This window comes from Heterocephalus glaber, unplaced genomic scaffold, assembly GCF_053883595.1.
Source record: "Heterocephalus glaber isolate CG9 unplaced genomic scaffold, H.glaber_assembly_v1.0 deba00001447, whole genome shotgun sequence".
NCBI lineage: Eukaryota > Metazoa > Chordata > Mammalia > Rodentia > Bathyergidae > Heterocephalus > Heterocephalus glaber.
The window spans coordinates 6,673,577-6,690,137 of record NW_028258299.1 but is presented as its reverse complement, the minus strand read 5'-3'; the positions used below and the strand labels follow the sequence as shown (position 1 = coordinate 6,690,137).

General features: G+C 51.8%; 1 protein-coding gene across 12 annotated transcripts in view; it reads left to right on the top strand.

Annotated features, from left to right (window-relative positions):
* Positions 1-16,561, top strand: part of Casz1 (castor zinc finger 1) — a 150,243-nt gene that overhangs the window by 21,534 nt on the left and 112,148 nt on the right. Inside the window, exon 2 of one of the 12 annotated variants that reach the window (XM_087214439.1) lies at positions 2,310-2,394. The exons of 10 other annotated variants lie outside the window; for them this stretch is intronic. The gene's annotated coding sequence lies outside the window, so the exon portion shown is untranslated. Of the gene's footprint in view, positions 1-2,309; positions 2,395-2,421; positions 3,939-16,561 lie in introns of those variants that run through there. One more of the 12 variants, XM_087214437.1, reaches the window with a different exon arrangement.

Here is a 16,561-nt window from a genome sequence, read left to right as displayed (position 1 = left end):
GATAGGTTAAGTAACTTACCTGGGTTCTTCCAGTTGATTTAAGGAGGGCTGCATTTTGAAATGACTCAGAAATGCACACTGTCTGCCATGCATTGGAAAATACAGAACTGTATTTTATTTATTTTTATTTTTTTATTTTTTTGGTACCGGGGATCGAACTCAGGTCCTTGCACTTGCACAGCAGATGCTGAAACCACTGAGCTAAATCTCTGGCCCCAGAATTGTATTTTAAACAGTTTTTGAAACTAGTTAAAAGGAAAAACAATCACCTATAACTTAACTATTGTGATATGACCTTATTTATCATTTAGTGTATTTCTTTCTCGTGCAATGTATACTTTACAAATTTAGGATCATTAGAGGGAATGGTGAGGGTTGGGTCCCCGGATGAGATAGGAAGTACTCCTGAGCTAGGGCTACCGAGGGCCGAGAGTGTCAGCAAAATGAGAACCTGGGTTTGGCTCCGAGCCATCTTATCAGTCATGAGACTCTTGAAGCCGTGTAGGAGAAGTAATCTGGGTACAGGGACCGGCAAGCCAGACCCCCATATACTCTCCTGAGTTGGTTTTGCCCAGTTAAGTGGTAGAATTTTCCTTTTAACTCGCTTCCTTCTTGCTTTTGACAAATGGGGATATTTGTACCATTTTCCCGAATGACCTCTTCTCCTTGGGGTAATGAGAAAATGAAAGTCTTTGCTAAGTGCTTTGAGATATTCAGATATAAAAATGGAGAGCAGAGTGTTGTCATGGGCCTTTTGCTGCCAGGGCGCTTTAGAAAGAGGAAGTGCAGTTGGTAGGGAGTGAAGGTCAACTCCAGGATGGGGGCCGTTGCTGGAACCCAGTCCCTCTGGGCTTCAGGGCAGGGGAGTTCATGGCCTGGCTCAGGAGGGGTGGAGTTTTCGGGCTGCCCCTGCCCAGCCTCCAGGTGCAGACTCCAAGGCCGGGCCCCACAGCCAAGGTGATGCAGATCACTCAACCAGAGCCCCTTCCTTGACTCGCATCTTGGGGATAAATGATCCAACTCAAGGAGAGGTGTCCCCCGTCTCTCTCCGTAGCATCAGCCCAAGAATAACACAGCGGCCTAAATACTGTGTCACCTACACAAATAATCATCCCGGAGATGATTTCGAAACATGGAAAAATGCATATGAAATGCATGAAAGTGCCCCCCCACCCTGTTTGTGGAGTGTCATGTAGGCCACGATGGAAACTGTATAAAAATACAAATGCTCAAGGACAAAGCTTGCGAGGTAGTCCTCCAAAATGAAAATTATAGTGTTAAGGGCAGCGGGACGAGGGTGATTTGTTTTTTATTTCACAACATTTTATTTAAATTCCCCCCTATGATTAAAAACCAACAAAGCCAACGTGTCGGCCCAGCAGGGAGCCCTGGTAAGGGTGGGAGGTGGGGCAGCGCCGGGCGAGAGGGCGCCTGCACCCACGGCCCCCGCAGGGCGCTGAGCTCACTGGCTCTGCCAACCGAAGAAACCTATGAGATCTCGGGAAGCTGAGGCGTATCGGTGACTCAGAACTCCGTGTTGTGCTGTTTAACAATAGCTTTTGTCCTTTGCCCAAAACCCTAGGCCAGTGTGTGAAAAAAAAAATTGTAAAATTATGAGATAGTTTGTACTTTCCTTACCAGCCGGTGCCAACTATGGGTGCTTTATTTATTCAAGGTGGGGAGGCAGGGAAGGCGGGGTTGGGGTGGGGGGAGGAAAAGAAAAACAAGGTAGAACTCGGACAAGGCCCAAGAAAGGTTTGCGCCTCAATAACAAACTTTCTTTTGTTTCATGGGTGGGAAGAAGAAAAATAAGAAGGAAAAAATGCAGAAAGCCAGTTCAAACCAAATAAAACTGTCCACGTTCTGTGCCTGGTGTTGCTCCTCTGGCTTCTTGCAGTGGGCTTCGCCTCTTATTTGTGGAACAGGAAAGCCGCTTGGGGACTCTCTGGGTGAGGACAGACCAAAGAAAAAAGGGTTGGAGCCAGAGGTGGGAACAAGGAGGGATGGTCATGCCTAGTGTTCTGGCCAGTATTGCCCAACTGCCAACAGTTTTTGCCCTCACTTCCGGCTGGGTTTAAAGAAGATTCTTGTCTCCTGGAGTCCTGGAAGCTGCCCGGTGCTAGTGGCACTCAGAATTCCATGTGGATCAGATACAAAGACGAATTTGCCCTGTGTCAGTTTAGATTAGTATTGTCTTCCTGATGTCCACTGGGAGAGTTTGTTTTTTGTTTTGTTTTTTGCAGTACTGGAGAATGAACCTAGGGCCTTTGCACTGAGCTGCATCTTTTTTATATTTTATTTTGAGACAGGGTCTTACTGAGTCACTAAGTTGCCCAGGCTGGGCTCCAACTTGTGATCCTCCTGCCTGTGCTGCTCAGGGTGCTGAGGTTACAGGTGTGTACCACTACGCGGAGACATTTTACAACTGAGATTCAGGGGTGAGGACCCTGGGAGGGTTGCGAAAGGGTGTGAGATTGTGCATGAGCCATAATGTGTGTGGGACTGTGTGTGTAAATGAATGTATGTGGTTGTGTGCAAATGGTTGCATGTGTCATTGTGGATTGCAAGTGAGTGTATGTGTAAATGATTGTGTGTGATTGCAGATGACTTGTGTGAGTGATTGCGTATGAGATTGTGTGTTTACCTTTCTTTTTTTTGGGTACTGGGGATCGAACTTGGGTCCTTGCGCTTGCACAGCAGGCATTGAAACTACTGAGCTAAATCCCCGGCCCTACCTTTCTTTTTAATTGCTCCCCCCAAACAGAGTAAAATTTCAAGGGAGCCTTATATCTACTTTTTCACATATTACCTGCTTCCCCACTCCAAACTTGCTCTCCAAGTGTCCTTATGGGGAGCTCTGGGTCCTGGGTGAACAGGTGATTTTTCCAGATTAGCTTGGGCAATTTTGTGGAAACCCTGCAGGGTCTTTTCTTTGGCAGTGGTTCACCCAGGAGGAGAAAGGAGGCTGTGGGCTCAAGGCAAAGTCACAGAGGCCAGAGGTGTCCTCACCCGGGTGTCAGATGCCTGTGTCTGCAGCCCCGATAAAGATCCCCATTCCTGCTCCTGGCTCAGGAATGAATGCAGTCCAGCTTCTGAGGCTCCTGTGGGCTTTTAGGCACCTCCGAGATCTTCCGGTCCTCGTGACCTTCCCTGGAGGCGGCTCGAGGATTATTGTTCATGCCATGCAGATGAAGAAACCGAGGCCAGGAGAGGGAAGGCTGTTTGGCCAAGGTTTACAGCTAGTCCAGGACAGACTTAGAACCAGAAATCGGCCTAGGGCTGCTTGGAAACACGGTCATTTCCTCCAGGGGCATGGGGCAGGGCTGACCAGTTCCAGACATGGCATTGCACTTCCTTCCACAAAGGGACACTCCTGCGGGATCAGTTTGTGGCTGTGGCTGGGGGTGGCTGGTCTGCTGGTTTTAGGCCCGTTTCTATTGAAGAAAGAGCCTTGGACAGGAAGACCAGCGAGGGGTTTCTAGCCCTCCTCTGCCACTGACAAGGCCCCCTGTCCCAAGGCCTGGGCTTTGTCTACTTGGAGCCAGAGGGCTGGAGCCAGTGGGTCCCCTGTCTCTCCCAATTCAGGGCAGCTGGAGCTTCCTACCACCATCTAGAGTTCCCAGCTGTGCCATGCAGCAAACCCTCTCCCACAACCTGTCAAACCAGAGATGCCAGTTTCCCCGGGGGCTCCCAGGAGTTCCCGCCCCTATCTTGTACCAGGCAGAGCATCTGCAGGCTCGGCGGGCAGTGCCTGTGTCCTGTGCCCCATGCACCTGCTTATTGATAGCTGCGTGTCTGCATGAACCTTGGGCCAGAGCCCTTTGGTTTGAACTCACCTTGTTCCAAGAGGCTAACACGTGAGAAAATTACAAGCAGAGGAGAGGAGTGGGAACTATGACAAGAGGCAGCTGTGAGAAAGGGGCAGGCTCGTGCCCAGGGTGAGCACCATCTGGGCGGGAGGCCTGGCTTCCAGCTGTGGGGGCCTGGAAGGGCAGAGCCTGGGAGGAATGATTTTGAAGCCACTACTATGGAGATTAAGGGGATGAGAATGTAAATCTCAAGTAAAAAGGTAATTGAATGTAATAGCAAACACTGCTCGCTCTATGTTAATTTTAGCTCTTCCCCTGGATACAAGACGCTGTATTAGTGTTTTATTACCATTTTGTTTGCACTAATAAAATAGTAAAATTTATTTCAAGGAAGTTGAAGGATGGTTTTACAATGCAAATTTGAAGAAATTGGACTTTTCATTTATGCCTCTGCTATTTTAAACCCTGACGGGTGTAAATTAGCTACAGGGACCAAGCAGACCCCACTGACAGGGGAGGCGGGAGCCAGGGCAGAGGTTCCAGATTAGTTCAGGGCAGGAAGTAGAGAGCACAGCACAGAGAGACTGGGGCCACTTGGGGGCCAGGTGGGACTGGCCGGTGCGTGAGAGAGGGTTGGGCACAAATGACATCGAGCTGGTCGGGAGTCACACACGTGGCCACAGACCTCCGCCTTCGTCCTTCCTCTCAGCCCTTGGCCTCCTTCCTGTCCTGACACTCAGTTCGATTAACCTTGTGAACCCCCAGAGGGGAATGGAGCAAACTCTCCCTTCTGCCCCTAGAGAGAGCAAAGAGACCAGCTGTCTCTACCACATCCATCCTTTGAAAGGGGGTGCAGGTGGAGGAGGGCATCAGAATCTGGAGGAAAGACCCTGAGCCTAAAAGGAACACAGGTTGAGGGGAGCAATGGCTGAACATGTTCGCCTTCCCCAATCTTCCCTCTGACCCAGGCTCCTTGGGCCAGAAAGATGGTCAGTCCCAGGCATGGCGGTGGTGGTATTCGTGAACCAAAAAGCTAGAAGACTGAATTTGTAAAAAACCGAGCGGTCTGAATTTTAGGCAACTCAATGATGGTAGAGGAAGCTGGAGAGGGCATGAAAATGCTCATAGGAAAGGCTCGTTTTGAGTTTTGGTTGAAGAATTCAGGTTGGATCTTGTTTTATCCAAACCGGTTTGTTTATCTCTGAAAAATTATCGGCAGCAATGGCCCAAAGGGATGCACAGGGGACCCGATTCCAAAGGGTAGGGAGCCGAACAAGTGTTCTAGTGTCTGGAGGAGTCGGTGGCATGTATTGCCCAGGGTTTTCTGGCTGCCTGCCTGGTGTGGGGGAAATAAATGGTGAGCCGGTGTTGCTGGTTTCCAGCCCCAAACTTAGGTCTTGTGAGGCTTTTCTGGTGTGTTCTGTCTCCTTTGGATGGGGGCTGTGGGTGAGTGCGAACTTGTGGTGGGGTGAGAGACAGGGGCGGGTGTCAGGAGAAGAGTCAGACTGCTGATGCTGGCCAGGTCACGGTGGCAGGACTGCAGGGGTCTGTCACAGAAACCGGGGACACCCTTGACAGCTGATGGCTTGAGCTCCGGGTATTAGGGCTCTGGGTCACAGGGAACTTGGCACTGGGGCAGAGCAGGGCAGACACAGGCCCCAGCCTCTCCGGGTGCCTGACCTGAGCAGAGGCCCTGCACCAGCCTCCAGCAGCTGGGCGGGCTCTCTGCGTGGTTGATGCTGGAGAAGAAGCCTCCATCTGGGCCTCTGCGGGACCCTTTGGATCAAGGGATGTGGATGGGATTTCTTGGGCTCATGGGGCTTAGGGAATGTGTGGGAGATGAGGCCTCATACAGAGCCTGGAGCCTCCTTTTTCTCTGCTGCCGGGCACCCGGGAGGCCCTGGTGGCTCTGGGCTGGTAGCCGAGGGGCAGAGAGGGAGACACTGAGCTGCTGGAGGCCACCAAGGCCAGGGCAGGGTGGAGAGCGTAGCTGAAAGACCACAGAGGGTGGGTCCTTTAGCGTGGAAATTGTTTCCGAGTCTCTGAGAGGAAGGAGATGCACCACTGTGTGCCCAAGGATTTACAGAGGGCACCAGGCAAGGGGGTGGCACTAGGAATGGATTTCAACCCAAAACTGTAATTACTCAAGGAGCAGTCGGAAATGGGAAAAGCAGATTAGCGGGGTGGCCCACTGGGCCTGCGGGTGCAGGTGGCTCAAGGAGTGCCTGGCCTCGACACAGGCAACTGCCAGCTCTCTTAGCCCCACCCAGGGCTGGGGTCAGAGCCCCAGGGGTCCTCCCTGGTTCCTCATTTCTACCGTTTCTGGGGGTCAAGTCCTCTCTAAGCAGCCGCCGTGTTCCCCATCTCCCTGCCACTCCCCACTCCCGTGTCCCCCAACCTGTGAAGCTCCATCCTGCCTGGTTTGACTTTATTTTGGGCATGGGGTGCGTGTGCATGAGCTGGGGAGAGAGTGACCCCAGAGGACACCAGAGCCTGCTGTCCCGTCTGGCCACAGTAAACTTTGGAAGCAGAATGCCACCTGCTGCCTTTCCTGTGTGGCTTGGGGGAGCCAAGTGTCTCTAACCCGGACAAAGGGAGGCCAGGATGCCAAGGTCTTTGCCCACAAGGCTCTGCCCCTTGCTCTCTCCCCACCCAGCCCCAGGGGTGTGGCACAGCGGCGCCCCCTGCGTGTTCCAAAGCCCCACACTCACCTTCCCTTCTCCCCGCCCCCTTCCTGCACCTGTCAGCTGTCTCACTGACTGTCTGGCTTGGCTGCCACCCATCTCCTCCTCCCAGGCCAGCCTCGCCCCCACCCCCTCCTCAGCCCACACTCCCTCCCTTCCTGTCTCTGCCCACGGCTGTCTCTACCTGCCCGTCGCCGGCACACCTGAGGATCCGGGGGTGCCTAACGGAGTGTGGGCATGGTTCAGGGTGTTTACCAGACAGCCGGGATCAGGTATTAAATCCTGTTGCTGTCTTCCCAGGGCCGGGTTCCTCAGATGGTTTTCCAAATTCCTAATCTCAGTGCCCGCATCCCTGCCGGGCCTATGTTTGATGGGAGCTTTTCTCTCCAATTGAAGCTGAACCCAGCAGGATCTGTCATGGGGTTGGGTCTGGGTTCCCACCGGTGCACGATGACATGGCGTCCATCCCCTTCCTCTCTGGCTTTTCCTTCCTTCCTTCCTTCCTTCCTTCCTTCCTTCCTTCCTTCCTTCCTTCCCTCCTTCCTTTCTTTGGGAATCTTAGTGAGTGGGGGCCAAGAGTCTGCCACCAGGTGTTCTAGAGGCTGCTCTAGCCTGGCCAGCGCCTCACCAGTGTGGTCCAGGGGCCACCTGCCATCACTTGAGGTGTGTATGTGTCTCACATTGGGCTTAGTGTCAGAAGCCAGGGAGATCCAGTTTAAATGACAGCCCTGCTCTGGCCTCCGTTTTGATTCTTCATACTTTTCAATCTGGGGGCCATTGTGGGGTTTGCTCCTGATGCCGAATGCCCTGACCTGCCCCAAAGATGTCCCTACAACAAACCTGTCCTCCATGCTGTCTCTGAGTTGGTTTGGGAGGTGACAGCACTAGGAACGAGTCATGCTCCTGTTTGGTGCCCCGGGTGGACACCCTGTCCTCCTTAAACTGGCCACACCTCTGGGTATCAGAAGGGCTCTGGCAGTCCCCAGAGACGAGGGACATCAAGGCACTCAGGGGGTCTCCATTTTTGATGTGCCACAGAGGCAGCTTCTGAGGTCCTCCCTTCTGTAGGACAGCTGGGGACAAGTCTGCCCTCCCTAGGATGGCAGGACTGTGCAGAAGGCAGAGAAGCTCCGCCACGCCCTTAACCAGCTCTCTGGGACCTGGGCGTGGAGACCCCCGTTCCCTCCCTCCTCTCAAGCTGGGAAGCTTCTAGGAGGGAAGGAGCAGGACTGGGGCCCATTGAGGGGGCCTCACTAGCATGGTGGCCTGGCTCAACCCCTCCGAGGTGCCTGCACCGATCCGTGTGTCCTTTCTCTGGGCTGCCCTGTGACCTCCACAGACCCTTCTAGTTTCAGCATCTCTCTCCCTGGCTACGGACCAACCACCTTTGCTTCATCCCCAGCCCCTTCTCCTCTTCCCTCCAAGCAACCCCAGGGCTCTTGGGTTTCACAACTGCCTGAGCCTTCCTCTCTCTCAGGTCTCCTCACCTTATCCTTGCTGGGCTCCAAGTGGCACCTGGCTCCACCCTGCCCCATTGCCTTAGTGGTCAGCACTACTAAGTAGTCTGAGCTTTTCTGTGTGCCCCTTTCTGAGACTGGCGCTCTCATGGAACAAGGGTCTGAGAGGGGCTGGGCAGGCGCAAAGGGGGACAGAGTATGAGAGTCAACTTGGGGCTGGGCCCTTGGCCAGCACCCTCACCAGGAAAACTATAGGCTGGGGCTCCCATGAGAGTCAGGGGTGCCAGAGCTCTTGATATTATTCCAGAAAGTTCTTTTTCTAATACGTGTTCTGGACAATGATCAAGAAATAAAATAGAGAAAAGGGGGACAGAAAAATTCTAGAGAAAATCTAGTTGGGCCAGTTAGGAGGAAGAGAAGGAAGGAGGAAAAATTAATTCATTAGAAGAACTTGTTTACTAGCTTTGCTTAGGCGCCTCCATTTTAAAATCTACCTTTACAATAAGTCGCTAATTAAAATACCAAATTAAGCAACAGCTCTGTTTTTTTTTCCCTTACGCTTTAATTGCATGATTTTTTGTGATGTAATTTCTGGAAACACCCAGTGTACCTAACAAGGCTGATTGTTTGATAAACTATAAACACCTGAAACCAACCCAAAAAATAAATATATAAATCCAAGGGTAACCGAAGGTAGATTGGAAATGACAGAGAATTGCAGACAGCATGGAACCAAAAATCCATAATAATAATAATAAAAAACCTTCTAAGTAAGGACATTCATCCTCCTGCCTATAGCCCCTCTTGCCCCGCCACCACCGAAATCAGAACAGTCTGTACATCTCAGGGGGAAATGGAAGGCAGACCAAGTGGGGCAGCCACTCCCTGTCCCCTGCCCTCAAGTCGGTTCTCAGGAAAACAAACAGACACAACCCGGAATCTTCTTTGATTCCATTTCTAACTGGCTCGGTGCTTTTGAGGGATTCTGACCATTGATGGTAATTTTCTTTGTCCCCTTGTTCTAAATGTGGAAGCAGTCCCAAGAGGGAGTGAGTGGGGGGCGACATGGGTCCCTCTGGGGAGAACAAATCTCTCCGTGCCCGTGTGTGTGGCAGGCAGCGTAGCCAGGCCTGGTTGCTGGCCTGGCATCTCTGACTGTTCCGAAAGCACACGGTCTTCTCGAAGGTGGGGGAGGTTGGTCCGCCGTGAGGGAGGTGTGTGCTGACTTCACACACAGCCCATGGCCAGCTGCCTTTGCAGTGGAGACCTGGCGGAGGGTTGCAAAATTGCTGAGAAACCTGTTGGGCCCTGACTTGGGGTGGGGCTGGCAGGAAGCTGGATCCCACTGGCAGCATCTTCTGTGGGTTCTGGGCCTCCTGTATGCAGGGCACCGGGGCAGCAGGAGCCATGGGATGGAGGGGACCTCAAGGCTGGCTCCTTTTTCCACCCACCAGCCAGGCACCCAGTTGGACAGAGGCCCCAGAAACTTCATATACTTTGTTCCTGGGAAAAAAAGAATTGCTTCCCTCTTAGGATCTGTCAAAAATATGTTTTCTCCTTGATTATAATTAATGCTCACAGCTAGCTGGAAAATATAAAAAGTCTAAAATTTGAAAAAAAGATAGCTAAAAGTATGAGTTACAGAGATAGACCTGCTTGTAACCTCCACCCGGTTTGCCACCCAGCAGTGTGAATTTGGGTAAATTACTTAATATTTCAAAACTTCAGTTTCCTCATCTATAAATTGGGGATAATGGTCATATATATCTTATCAACTGGTGAGGATTCAGTGTGATGATCCACATAAAATACTTAACACGGAGCCTGGCATGAACACACTTAAATATTAACTATTTCTGTTTTTATAGTTAATAATGATTATCCCTATGACTTTGGGGTAATGGCTTTATAATTTTTTATTAAGAAAAATTTTTTACATTGATGAAATTATTTATCTAAATCTGTCCAATTCAGTTCACCTCTGGCCACATGTGGCTTTTTAAACTTAATTAAAATTAAATAAAATTTAAAATCACTTCCTCTATTGTATTCACATATTCCAAGTGGACAGTAGCCACATGTGGCCTGTGAATGCTGTACTGGACAGTACCAAAAGTTCTGTTGAGCAGCCAGCTGAATAACACCTGAGGTTTTTCACCGAAACATTTTCTGCTTTTTGAAAGTGTCTCTTAATGGCTGCATAGTAGTCCATGATGTGGCCAAATCCCATTCTTCTTATTGGTCTGAGTTTAGGAGCACCCTCTGGGCTCTGATTGGCTCTGCTGGGGTTGTTCTTCCTGGCACTTGTGCTGCGGTGCTCTCTGATTGGTGCTAGGCAGTGAGGCATTCTGGGAGGAGAAGGTGTGGCCTGATGATTGGCTCCCATTGGAAGAGCCAGGGCAAGAGGCAGAGCTCTGTTGTCCCCAACCCCAGTGGGTTCTGGAGGGGCAAGAAGGGGCAGCTGGAGACCAGGGAGAGGAAGAAACTTGCTTGAGGTAGTGAAAATGAGTAATAATGTCTCCCTCTCCATGGACTAGAGGGCCCGAGGTTCATCTTGGAGCCTCCCTTGACACTCCCAGGGGTTGGGTGGCCTTTCTTGGAGGGGATGCCATGGTGCGGAGCTGGCCTCCTGGTCCTAGTGAGGGTCTTCAGGCTTCGAGGAGGAGCCTGACTGAAGATGGCTGTGGTTATCTAGGATCAGGATACAGGGCTGCCGGGTTGGGGAACCATGCCAGGAAGACCTTGCTGTGGCCCGTGACCACCCTGCGACTGGGCTGGTGGAGGGAGTGTTGGGGTGATGCTGGGGTCATGACCCTTCTCATGTGGCTGAGGGCAGAGTTCTGGGTGCGGGACTGTGGGCAGGGCCAGCAGGGGAAATAATCCCCAGGGCAGTGGGCAAGACAGATAGGGAGAGCTGAAACCGGACCTGCTGATGTGGCCCTTTCTGTTTGCAGCAGATCATAAAATATGGCTCAGATTTTCATTACGGGCTCTATCGATTATCTTCTGGGATGGATGAATTATAGAGAACATTAAATTTTTTTAAAAAAGCAAGGGAGAGAGGAAATATCTGAATGAGTTTGGGTGGTCGATGGCCGAAAGGGCTGAGCCACCAAGCCTGGTCTCCCAGCAGGGTGATGCCAGAAGCTCTCAGTGCAGGCAGCCTTGGCCTACAGCTCAGGGCCTCCCAGGCTCCCTGGGCCTGGCCTTGCAATCGCGAGGCAGACAATCTTCCCCTGTCCTCCCCTGTCCTCCCCTCCAGGATCTGTCTGGGTTCCTGGAAAGTGGAAAATCAGGTTTCCAGGGCTCTGGCTTAGAAGTAGGACCTTTTCCAGGCTTCAGCCGCCACTGCTGGGAGGTGGGCCCTAATGCTGCCACTTTCCCCCCAGAGACCCATGATTCTGGAGATGCCTGGCTGGGCAGGGGGAAGGTTCCAAGCACATCTTTATCTCCTAGGACCAGGACTGGGATAGGAACTCGAAGGGATCAGGACACCTGGGCCAGGTGGCTGTGTCTCCTCTTTCCTGCCCTTTGTCCCTTCCATCTGCAGTCGCTGGTGCAGAGGACTTGTTTTCCTCTATTACCTTGGGAAGTCAGGCAGAGAGAACCTGAAAGCCTCTCCCTCCCCTGGCTGAGCAGTGAGGTGATTAGGTGGTGACACACAGTCCTGGGTTCAAATCATTTCCCAGTATCTGACCTTGGGTGGGTCCTATCTGTGTCTTGCTTTCCCAGCTCTCCAGTAGGGATAATCATCTACCTCATTGAGTTCTTGTGATGATTATATGTATTGATGTATTAAAATCTCGAGTACACAGTGGTTAATAAACATAAATGATTATTCTTTTCCTCCTTTACACTGGCAGAGTCTAGAAACTAGAAACCTCCTCCCCACCTCATTTAGGCTTTTTGATTTATCAAATGCTTTATAGCACATACTATGTGCTGGGTACTTTTCTGAGCATGTTACATGCAATAAATCACTTAATCTTCATGATTATACTGAGGAAGAACTATTATTATCTGTTTTACTGTTAGGGAAACTGAGGCACAGAGAGGTTAAAGTAATTTATCCAGAGTCACACAGCAGCACAGGAGTGGCAGCCTGGCTCCAGAGCTTGTGCACTTAAACTGTGCGGCCTGCTGCCCAGTGATCTGCTGGGGTGGCACGTGCTGTGTGTGTGTCTGTGTGTGTGTGTATCAGTGACCCCAGCCGTTTCCAGGGCCCTGTTCTGGGTGGAGTGACTCTCCCCACCCCCACACCATCCACCTCACCCGAGCTTCACCTAGGCTGTCATGAAAAGGTGGTGGTTTCCATGGATATCCGTCTCCCTCTGGCGACACGCCCTTTTCTGTGTAACTCTGTTCCCTAGAGTTGATTGTTTTTGGCACACAACTCTGTAAACTCATCCAACAATTAAAAGGGGGGAGGGGTGGAACCAGAAGGAGACAGATAGTGACTGGAGGGTGAGTGACACATAGGAAGGGCCTCTGGGTTGTGGGTCCCCTCCCTGTCCCCATCGGCAGAAAGGCCACGGAAGCGGCTGACTGGGAGCTGTACTGAAGGGGTTCTGGTTCCTTCCAATTGAACTGTATTCTTGGCCCATTTATCTCCTTCAGAAATCTAAAGGGCCCCATTCTCAGAGCCGATGCAAGTTTTCGGGGGCCACCTGAAGCCATGAGATGCCAGCTTGGACCCATTTGAATATTTACTGTCCTTGTTTTGGTTAATTGTGTATGTGTTTGCTCTGTTTGTGTACCATCAAATACCTGCTGCGCTGGGCGTACCCATCGTAGGCCGTGTGAGATCACAGATGAAAAATGCAGTGAAAAACACTTTCGTGCCACAACACATCATGTAGGATTTTTGTATTAAGATGTGGATTTTTTATTGTTTTCCCCCCCTTTCCGTACAGCCCTGGAGTTGGGCAACGCGTATGTCTGTGTTTTTGTTTTGTTCACTCCAGGTGGTTTATGAAATCTGCTCATTAGTGCCCTGTCCTCTCCCCACCCTGGCTGAGCTTCCACATCTCTCTTCATGAATGTAGATCTTTCCCCGCCATCTCCTGGTGTCTTCTTGCCTTTGAAGAGATGATGGGTGGTGTCCTGGCTGTGTAGACATTCGCCCCTGTAGTCCTGCTCCCCAGCCCCAAGTCTCGGAGCAGATTGGTTGGGGGTCCCCATGCAGGGAGGCAGTAGAGATTCCTGAAGTTGTCCCATCCCCGTGGGACCTCTTGACATAAAGTGGCCTTCTCCTGGGTTCCTTCTGTGTCCCCAGACCAGGTAGTGATGTCATGCCCCCAGCTGAGACCCTGTTTATAAGGTAGGTTCAGGGGTTCCTCCTGCTCCCCAGGTCTTACCCCCACTTCAGCACCTGGTCACAGCCATTATCTTTGGTTGTGATCTCTGAGTGCATTTGGGTGGACCTGGGGGGGGTTGCTGGAGACCTGATGGTGGCAGGGAGAACTGAGATTAGGGGGAGGAGGTAGCATCCAGTGAGGGTGGGGGCTGAGATCACGTGGGGAGGAAGGAGGAACTTACAGTGAGTTGGCTTTGGAGCCTTCCAGCGCAGGCCTGGCAGCATATGACCTTTGGCAAGTCACTTCATATTTCTGTGCTTGCTCCCTTAGTCTTTCCTCTGGGACCATAATCGTTCCTGCCCTTGTGTTTAAAGATTCAGCAGGACCGCGTGTGTGGAGCACTGGCACAGAGCTTGGCAAACAGCATCTAGTTAGTTAATATCATTAATTCTTCAGTAAGCCCCTTGTCAGAGGGTGAAAATCACTCGTCTGGTGCATACTGTACTCCCAGCATGCTCCCTGGCAGACAGTAGGTGCCCAGACAGTTCTTCTTGCAGTCATTTGGAGAAGGATCAAGTGGTCCCCTTCACCTGAAAGTTGTGAATTCACAGAGGAGGAGGGGAAGAGACCAAGATGCAGGTTGGGGGTTGAGGGAGTGAAAGAGGACTGAGCGTAAAATTAGCCAAAGAAGTCTTCTGTCGGAGAAGAGGGAGAAGCTGGGCCCATCTGATTCTGACATGAAGTCGGGGACTAGTTCAGTTCCACCGACACTTATACCACCCACTGTGGGCCAGCTGTTGTGCTAAGTGCTGGGGACTGGAAGATAATTAAGACCTGCTCTCTGCCCTTGAGGAGTTGAAAGTCCGATGGTGGAGACAGGCTCGTGAACAAATTGCTTTGGTCCAGTTTGGATTTAGATACCACGATGAAGGATGGACAGGGAGCAGCCGAGAGGGGCACACAGGCCTGCTTGGGGTAGATGGGAGAAGGCTACCTTGTCATTCATGCCCCTCCATATCCCCTGTTCCCCACAGCTTGCTAGATGGGAGGGGAAGAGGGATCCTCTCCTCTCCCTCCTCTTCCAGTTACCTGGCGAGGAAACTGAGCTGTTGGGAGATCAGCTGGCTTGGCTAAGGGTCCATGAGAATTAAGTGGCAGAGCTGGGCCTCAGACCCATGGCTTCTGATCCTTGGCTCCGGCTTATTTCTGTAACTGCATTTGGCTTTTCACCTCTTCAGCCTGAGGCTGAGCGTGGTCAGAGATCCACGCACTGGGCTCTGTACCGAGGTTTGTGCAGCTGCCTTGGCCCGGGTCCTGGGCCGTGGGAGGGTTCTGGTGCAGGAAAGGCCTTGGGGCCTGTGCCCTGGTTTGGCAAATGGGTCAGGCCACTTGGTTGGGGACAGTCCCGGACTAAGGTCACACCCTGGCAGGGCTGGGGGATGGCAGGAATGGGGAAGACTGAGATGGGGAGGCCGGGTCACACCCTTGGTCTGGTTGTTCTTGCTGCCAAGGCCGAGAAGCTCCCTGTGTCCTGGGCAGTCCCCTCTGTTAGCAGGAAGAGGTCAGATGAGGCCCCCAGGATCTGGAACCCCTTTGGAACCAGGACACGAGACACTGGGTCATTCCCAGTAGATGTGTGGTCAGACCCCAGTCCCCTAGCTGCTTCAGAATCGGGAAAGTGGAAGTGTTTCCCTTGGCCTTTTTTCTGGGGAAACGAGTATGTCGCTTTTGAAAAGCTGGAAGGGCACAGTGTCAGCTGTGTAAGATGCTGGTCTTTCTGATGGGATACTGGCATGAAGAACCCCCCCCCATAAGAGGGTGCACTAGGGGGCAGGAGCTGTCAGTGGTCTGAGGCACCCCTTCCTGTAGCCTGGAGCCTTTTGCTGGTGTGGGGGTGCCTGGTCTTTTCGGGATTCTGTTCTAATAGGCAAGGGAGTTTCAGAGCCCAAAGGAGTGAGTCTCCCAGTGGCCCTGAAGTTCCCATTAAAGTGTTTTTTCCTCTTTTTTAAAGAAAAAAATATTCCCAAACTGGAAAACAAAGGAAATCCACTTCCCCCAAATCACACGAAACTCACATTAGGGGCCTGGCGGGAATCCATGGAAACCAGGAAACCTGCTGTTAACCCTGTGTGGTGCTGAAGGGTGGGATGGGAGCCAGGCGAATCCACCCCTGGACTGCTGTCACCATCCATCCCTACGCCCGCCCCAGGGAGCTGGCCTTGGTGGCATTGCCCCAGCAGAGGGGAGGAACTGGTGCTGAAGAGCTGGTGCCTTCAAAGAGCCAGCTCTCCTTCCTCGTAGGCCCACTTGGGAGGCAGGACAGGAGAGGCTCACACACTCGGAGGGCCCTGGGGATGGGGGAGGGGAGCCAAGTTGGAGATCCTGCCAGGCAGCTGCCCACTCGAGCCATAGGGACCAAGCCAGCTCACAGCCACCGGGGACGCTACAGTCCCCTGGCAAGGGGGCAAGGGAGGGACTGGAATTTCAGCACTGGCTCCGAAGGCAGCAGGGTTGGCGTAAGAAAGCCCAGAGAGCCCCCTGCTTCCTGCTCTCACATCTCCAAGGTTGAGTGTGACATCGGTAGTGTGTCGGTGTTTGCACGCACATAGGCTCTTTTTTTTTTCCTAAAAAGGCTGAAAATATTTACAGGTTTGAAGTTGAAACGCAAACAGGAAAAGCCCTTTAAAAAGTGAGTGTAGTGGATATTCAAAACAGGAATCACCATGGAAATACCACAATATTTGCTTGAATTGACACAAAGGTTGCTGGTAGCAGGGCACCAACTTTCTTCGGTCACTTTTTTTGGCCCAACACCTATCAAAAATGAATCTCAGCTGCCTCCTTCCTCTTTTCTTTTTTATGAGATGAAATCGTATAGTAGCAGAGTTTTGGGATCGGGGGCACAGAAGAGAGAAGAAACCAGATCCATCATCCTGGGTAGCTTCAGAGATACCAGTTGATTGTGTTCTTAGAGACTCCCATAAGGCCACTCGAGGGTCATGGGTGCAGCCAGGACCTGGCCCAGGGAAGATCTGGAGGGAGCAAGGATTAGGGAGCCCAGAGATTGGTTCTGTTGCATAGGTCTGATGTGTTCCAGTGCTGGCCCAATCCATTGTCAGGCTGCTTTTTTTTTTTTTAGTACCAGGGATCGAACTCGGGTCCTTGCGCTTTCGAGGCAGGCAGCGGAACCACTGAGCTAAATTCCCGGCCCTGTAAGGCTGCTCTTTCACCCCAGGTCCCAAGCCTTGGGTGTGATCCCTCCTCTGTTAGCTGGGTGGCACCTGATTGGCCTAGTACTGTTTCTCCCTGTTTGA